The sequence below is a fragment of the Chelonia mydas genome, chromosome 6 (assembly GCF_015237465.2).
Source record: "Chelonia mydas isolate rCheMyd1 chromosome 6, rCheMyd1.pri.v2, whole genome shotgun sequence".
In the NCBI taxonomy this organism is placed as follows: Eukaryota; Metazoa; Chordata; order Testudines; family Cheloniidae; genus Chelonia; species Chelonia mydas.
Genome location: NC_051246.2, coordinates 101890290 through 101898075, shown reverse-complemented (window position 1 = coordinate 101898075; position 7786 = coordinate 101890290). Strand labels below are relative to the sequence as shown.

General features: G+C 45.2%; 1 long non-coding RNA gene across 1 annotated transcript in view; it reads right to left on the bottom strand.

Moving 5' to 3' along the window:
* Window positions 1–570: 570 nt before the first annotated feature.
* The window catches only part of LOC122466379, a 44499-nt gene continuing 37283 nt past the window's right edge, over window positions 571–7786 (bottom strand). Inside the window, exon 3 of the long non-coding RNA XR_006291814.1 lies at window positions 571–1784. This is a non-coding gene — a long non-coding RNA (uncharacterized LOC122466379). The remainder of the gene's footprint in view (window positions 1785–7786) is intronic.

Here is a 7786-nt window from a genome sequence, read left to right as displayed (position 1 = left end):
TAAAATGCAAACACAGCCATGCTCGTGGTATATTCCAGATGGCAGTTCATGACAGTGGGAATCTGGGGACTGGCAGTATGGGTCCTAAAGAAATTGAAGAGATTCCCTGACTTATTTGTTGAATGTGGTGCATGTAGCTACGTAACATACATGGTTTTCCATTCTGTGAACTGCCCTTTGCATTTCTAGGAGCCTGTTGCCAGCTAAAGACAGCTGTCATTTTACATTCCGTTCCAATGCAAACTGTTGCAGAGAGGACACATACACACTGTGCTCTCTTATGGAGACTTTGATTTTGTTTTCTTCTCTTAATCTAAAATAAAAGCCATTTTAAGTAAAAGTGTATGGCTGCTCCTTGTTTGTAGAAGTGCACACAATATTCAATGATTCAATGGATTTTTTAAAAATATTTATTCTCAGGTGCAGAGAGGGTGCCAGACATCCAGAATGTGTACAAGAAACATAATGAGATTCCCAAATAAGACAAAGCACAGTGAAATATTTACAGAAGTGACCCATCATGTGCTAATGGGCATTCCCCAGAGTTTCCAATTCACTGAGTTGCTTGGCAATACTGTTTCTGAAAGGGGAATAGCAAAGGAGTGAAGAAAGCCACTAGCAAAGGAGATTGAAAGCTGGCATTACCCTCCTCTGTAGTGAGAACACTGGCAAGTGGCTAATGAATCTTCACATTTCAGAAAGGACATAGGGAGGCTCCATGGAAGTAGAGTAATGACCTATATACAATGGAGGCACAGAACAGGAAGGCCACCCACAAGGTTTTGAAGGGCATGAACAGCAAATAAGAGAGGAAATACTTAGGGTGATACAAGGAATATATCTATGCAAGGCTACTTAGGCTACTATCAGGTCACACTCCCTAACCGAGAGAGCTCTTAGCTTTATCTTCGCTGCGTCTTCGCTGCTTAAAAAGGTGTTTCTAACTATTGTGCATTTGTTAATCCTAACCGGAGACAAGGCACCTCAGTTATTTCTGCAAGGTAATCAGGTGAGGTCAGCCCTATATCATCATCTGGGGTTGACCACGCCTAGTTTATCTTGCAGTGAAATGAAAGTGCCTTGTCTCCACTAGAATTTTACAGCTGGATAGCTAATCCATATTAGTTACGGAGCAGTAAAAACACACCCTTTTTGTCAGTAAAGATGAGCCTGTGATATAATCTCCCAAAGGAAGTAGTAAAAGCCCCGTTACTTTGAAAGTTTAAACTAGAATAAACCTCTAGGGAAAAAAAAAAATACACAGAGGAAATGGGATGGGCCAGTTGACCTAACAGGTATTATATTATCACCCATTAACTCTCCACGGGTGAGAGGTCCCATGGTCATGTGAGCTCTTATGGTGTCCTATTCCCTCCTAGATAGTAGTAGGGCAGAAAGTCTGGAGTCTTTTTGGCTGGTTAGAAGGTCCTGGTGTACAGTATTCTTACTCCAATTACAGAATTTAGCAAATCTCAGCGTTTCAGATAAGAAAGATTAATTTAACTGCAATCAAAACTAGGAAAAAAATAAACCATTAAATTTGAACAACATGGCTACAACCCAATGGCCTTAACTGGTTGCATTGTGAAGAAACAGCAACAATGGCTTTGTTTGTTACACACAATGCAGTAGTTTTTCACTCTTGACTATATGTTCTTGCTTTTGTGAGTTTCCATCCAAACCTGAAGGACTGTAACCATCTGTGGAGCTGTTTAATGCAAGGAGCTGTAATCTTAATATAGGACATGTTCACTTCCGACTATCTAATTTCAGTCTCCATTATCCTAATAGATAAACCAATATGAGAAATAGTTTACTAAAAGGAGCTTGGAAACAAAGGGCAGAGTGCAAGAGACAGCGTTGATAACACACATGGATCTTTTCACCTCTCCATTGCCAGTTCAAATGTAGTCCAGGTTAGTAAGAAGCTGGAAGCCATTACTGGTCAACGTGAAATGAGCTTTTAGTTTCAGTCCAGTTCCTTATGGACAGGAGTCCACCACCCACAAACCCAACTGCTTCAGTTGATACCCTTGCTGGCAGTCTCAAGAAAGAGGCTAAGAACTGACTCAGCATGGAAACTAAATTGTCCCCACTACCTCTATGGGTGGTCCCTTCAGGTTAGAGCCTATATCTCTTGCTTGTGCTCTTCTGGCTCTGTGGACACAGGAAGGACTTCAGGCTGTCAGCACTGCCCCTTTCAGAAGCCTTACTATAAAAAAAGCAGGAGAGGAGGAGGAGGAGGAGAATTGATGCCCCTGTATATTTTACAGTAACTGCAAAATCCCACCAACCCATTCTTCAACAAAGCTATGGGCTAAATGCTTCTGAAATCTCTCTTTGAAAATGAAGCCAGCTTCTTGCAAGGTATTAACACTAAGCTCCTATTTTTCCTCTCTGTTTCTGTTCCCAGCAAGACCAATATAATCCACAGCAATTTGCAAGATTTCCTTTCATTCAGGCTCACGAACTCCCCACAATCTAGCCAGGGCTTCCAAGTTCTGTATTTCACACTGAGACTCTTCTGGATTTCCTTCCCCAAAACGAAAAATGTTTGCATTATAAAAGCACTACTTGTTGCACTGTTCAAAAGGAAACAGGCCTACAGTGGATGTTTGCTTTTGTAGGGCTGAATGGTTCAGAAAGCTGTATAATGCATACTGATGGCATTATAAATCAGTAAAGGTCAAGGGCTTGTGGATTAACCACGTCTCCATAAAATAGGCTGAGATAAAAAGGCCAGGACCAAGAGGATTCAGATTTGAGATGAGAGGTTTTGAAGAAAACTGGTGCAAAATGCATTTGGTGAAAGGATACACTACTAGCTCAAATCTTTCCAACCCTCATACAGATTAACTAGATCTCTGTGTGGAGAGATCAACCGCACTCCCAGGTTTGAATTACCGTTTCTTCTTAAAACAAAATCATAATTCACATCTAGAAGCAACCTGAGCTAGGTGATATCTGCCCAGTTCCTAAAATATCTTATTCCCTCTTATCCAAATTACGCTGTCTGTAACTAACCCAACCAGGAAGGGCTATTAAAATTTTCCAAAAATCCTGGAAATTTCTGAAGTTTAGATCAGACTAAGTTGCCTTGGTTGCATTCCCAGTTCTTCCATTAACCTTTTCAGACATCTAGGGCAGTCACATTGCTTCTCTGTGCCAACTGTAAAATGTGAATAAATAGCAGCTACTTTCTTCCTAGGGATGCTATAAGGTTTCATCAATTGTTTGTGGAGGTCTTGGAGCTACTTGCTATGAAATGTAAAGTATTACTATAAGGAAAAACTTCTGGGGGTGATACGAACTTCCTTCCCTTTGATACCATTTTAGAAATTATTGCCAAAGGGGATGGGAATGATGACCTCCAAGATGGCACTTCCCAGCGATTGAATTGGCTGAGGTAGAAGAGATTAATCTGGTAAGATAAATGCTAATACCAGTCTACCTAACCTAGGTCTCTGTTACTTGAGAATTTCTTTGAGTCAAACGTGGTAAACCCATTCTGTACCAGAAGCCTAGAAGCGTCAGACCTTTACCACAATCTGTAATAAAAATGCTCTGAGGTGAATAGGACTGTGCAGTGTCCCTGATATACTAGAGGAAAACAAATAAGTGCATCAAAACACATTCAGCACTTCCCGTTTTTGTCACAGGAGGCCATAGTGCTTAGATACCAAAGCGATAGGTGCAAAAGCTTTTCCCAAAAAGGGCACAGCTTTTCTTCATGCCCCACTCATCTTTTTTAAAATCATATTTGGTGTTATAACTTGGTTCCTGATTTGCTAGATTACTTAGGTTGTTTAGTACCTGGGTCAATTAACTACTTGAAGATTTTAGCCTTGAGTGTGTCAGTTTCTCTGAGACTATACAGCACATTTGATTCAGTATTATTGTAGTTATTTACATGTTCTGCATTGGTACATTTTTAGAGCACCCTTCATTCCAAAGCACTTTACAGGAATTGCCTCATCCACCACTGAAATGCAGACACCTCTAGGAAAAGGGCAACCAGCAAAATTAAAATTGGGGGAAAGAGACCAGAGAAGATTGGACTTCCCAGTTCCATAGAAAGGGTTGTTGGGGATTGTAATCTGGAAAGCAGTGACTCTGAAAAGCATTTAATGAGTCACAGTGGACAAGCAAATCAATGTGAGCTCCCAGTGTGATGCTTTGGCAAAAAGGATTAACATGATCCTTAGGCCTGGTCTACACTAGGAGTTGAAGTCGAATTTAACAGCCTTAAATCTTTTTAACCCTGCACCCGTCCACACGACGAAGCCCTTTTTTTCGACTTAAAGGACTCTTAAAATCCATTTCTTTACTCCACCCCCGACAAAGGGGATTAGCACTGAAAACCGACCTTGCCGGGTCGAATTTGGGGTACTGTGGACACAATTTGACGGTATTGGCCTCCGGGAGCTATCCCAGAGTGCTCCATTGTGACCGCTCTGGACAGCACTCTCAACTCAGATGCACTGGCCAGGTAGACAGGAAAAGGCCCGCAAACTTTTGAATTTCAATTTCGTATTTGACCAGCGTGGCAAGTTGTAGGTGAGTGCAGAGCTCATCAGCAGAGATGACCATGATGGTGTCCCAGAATCGCAAAAGAGCTCCAGCATGGACAGAACGGATGGTACGGGATCTGATCACTATGTGGGGAGATGAATCCGTGCTATCAGAACTCCGTTCCAGTTTTTGAAATGCCAAAACATTTGTCAGAAATCTCCCAGGGCATGAAGGACAGAAGCCATAAACAGGGACCAGAAGCAGTGCTGCGTGAAATTTAAGGAGCTGAGGCAAGCCTACCAGAAAACCAGAGAGGCAAACGGCCACTCCGGATCAGAGCCCCAAACATGCCGCTTCTATGATGAGCTGCATGCCATTTTAGGGGGTTCAGCCACCACTACCACAATCCTGTGCTTTGACTCTGTCAGTGGAAAGGGAGGCAACACGAAAGCAGGTTTTGGGGGCAAGGAAGATGAGGAGGAGGAGATAGAAGATAGCTCACAGCAAACAAGTGGAGAACCGGTTTTCCCGACAGCTAGGAACTGTTTCTCACCCTGGACCTGGAGCCAATACCCCCGAACCCACCCAAGGCTGCCTCCCGGACCCGCCAGGCAGAGAAGGGACCTCTAGTGAGAGTGTACATTTTTAAATGCAAGTGTGTTTAATGATTAACTTGCCCTGGCATTCGCGGCCAGTACAGCTACTGGAAAAGTCTGTTAACGTGTCTGGGGATGGAGCGGAAATCCTCCAGGGACATCTCCATAAAGCTCTCCTGGATGTACTCCCAAAGCCTTTGCAAAAGGTTTCTGGGGAGGGCAGCCTTATTCCGTCCACCATGGTAGGACACTTTACCACGCCAGGCCAGTAGCACGTAGTCGGGAATCGTTGCAGAACAAAGCATCGCAGCGTATGCTTGCTGGCGTTCAAACAACATCCGTTCTTTATCTCTCTGTGTTATCCTCAGGAGAGTGATATCATTCATGGTCATCTGGTTGAAATAGGGTGCTTTTCTTAAGGGGACATTCAGAGGTGCCCGTTCCTGCTGGGCTGTTTGCCTGTGGCTGAACAGAAATGTTCCCTGCTGTTAGCCACCTGGTGCGGGGAGGCAAAATGCGACCTTGTAATGAAAGCATATGTGCTATGTACGTAATGTTAACAGCAAGGTTTACCATGAAAGAGTGTACCCATTGTTCTATAAAATGTGTCTTTTTAAATACCACTGTCCCTTTTTTTCCCCTCCACCAGCTGCATGTGTTTCAAGGATCACAGGATCTTCTCCTTCCCAGGGGCTAGCGAAGATTAGAAAGCGAAAAAAATGCAGTCGCGATGAAACGTTCTCTGACCTCATGCTGTCCTCCCACACTGACAGAGCACAGATGAATGTGTGGAGGCAGACAATATCAGAGTGCAGGAAAGCACAAAATGACTGGGAGGAGAGATGGCGGACTGAAGAGAGTAAGTGGCGGGCTGAAGAGAGGGCTGAAGATGATAGGTGGCGGCAGCATGATGACAGGAGGCAGGATTCAATGCTGAGGCTGCTGGAGGATCAAACTAATATGCTCCAGCATATGGTTGAGCTGCAGGAAAGGCAGCTGGAGCACAGACCGCTGCTACAGCCCCTGTGTAACCAACAGCCGTCCTCCATAAGTTCCATAGCCTCCGCACCCAGACGCCCAACAATGCGGTGGGGGGGCCATGCAGCCACTCCACCCCAGAGGATTGCCCAAGCAACAGAAGGCTGGCATTCAATAAAAGTTTTAAAGTGCTGTGTGACCTTGTCCTTTCCTCCTCCACCACCCCTCCCGGGCTACCTTGGCAGTTATCCCCCTATTTGTGTGATGAATTAATAAAGAATGCATGAATGTGAAGCAACAATGACTTTATTGCCTCTGCAAGCGGTGATCGAAGGGGGGAGAGGAGGGTGGTTAGCTTACAGGGAAGTAGAGTGAACCAAGCTGGGCGGGGGGAGAGTTTCCATCAAGGAGAAACAAAACAGAACTTTCACACCGTAGCCTGGCCAGTCATGAAACTGGTTTTCAAAGCTTCTCGGATGAGCACCACACCCTCCTGTGCTCTTCTAACCGCCCTGGTGTCTGGCTGCGCATAACCAGCGGCCAGGCGATTTGCCTCGACCTCCCACCCCGCCATAAATGTCTCCCCCTTACAGATATTGTGGAGCGCACAGCAAGCAGTAATAACAATGGGAATATTGGTTTCACTGAGGTCTAAGTGAGTCAGTAAATTGCACCAACGTGCTTTTAAATATCCATATGCACATTCTACCACCATTCTGCACTTGCTCAGCCTGTAGTGGAAAAGCTCCTGACTACTGTCCAGGCTGCCTATGTATGGCTTCATGAGCCATGGCATCAAGGCTGGGTCCCCAAGGATAGCTATAGGCATTTCAACATCCCCAATGGTTATTTTCTGGTCTGGGAAGAAAGTCCTTTCCTGCAGCTTTTGAAACAGACCAGAGTTCCTGAAGATGCGAGCGTTATGAACCTTTCCCGGCCATCCCACACTGATGTTGGTGAAACGTCCCTTGTGATCCACCAGTGCTTGCAGCACTATTGAAAAGTACCCCTTGCGGTTTAGGTACTCTCTGCCTTGGTGCTCCGGTGCCAAGATAGGGATTTGGGTTCCCTCTATGGCCCCACCACAGTTAGGGAATCCCATTGCAGCAAAGCCATCCACTATGACCTGCACATTTCCCAGGGTCACTACCCTTGATATCAGCAGATCTTTGACTGCATTGGCTACTTGCGTCACAGCAGCCCCACAGTAGATTTGCCCACTCCAAATTGATTCCTGACTGACCGGTAGCTGTCTGGCGTTGCAAGCTTCCACAGGGCTATCGCTACTCGCTTCTCAACTGTGAGGGCTGCTCTCATCTTGGTATTCATGCGCTTCAGGGTAGGGGAAAGCAAGTCACGAAGTTCCATGAAAGTGCCCTTACGCATGCGAAAGTTTTGCAGCCACTGGGAATCACCCCAGACCTGCAACACTATGCAGTCCCACCAGTCTGTGCTTGTTTCCCGGGCCCAGAATTGGCGTTTCACGGCATGAACCTGCCCCATTAGCATCATGATGCCCACATTGCCAGGGCCCATGCTTTGAGAGAAGTCTCTGTCCATGTCCTCATCACTCTCATCACCGCGCTGACGTCGCCTATTAGCCCGGTTTCGCTTTGGCAGGTTCTGGTGCTGCATATACTGCTAGATAATGCGCATGGTGTTTAATGTGCTCATAATTGCCAAAGTGATCTGAGCGGGCT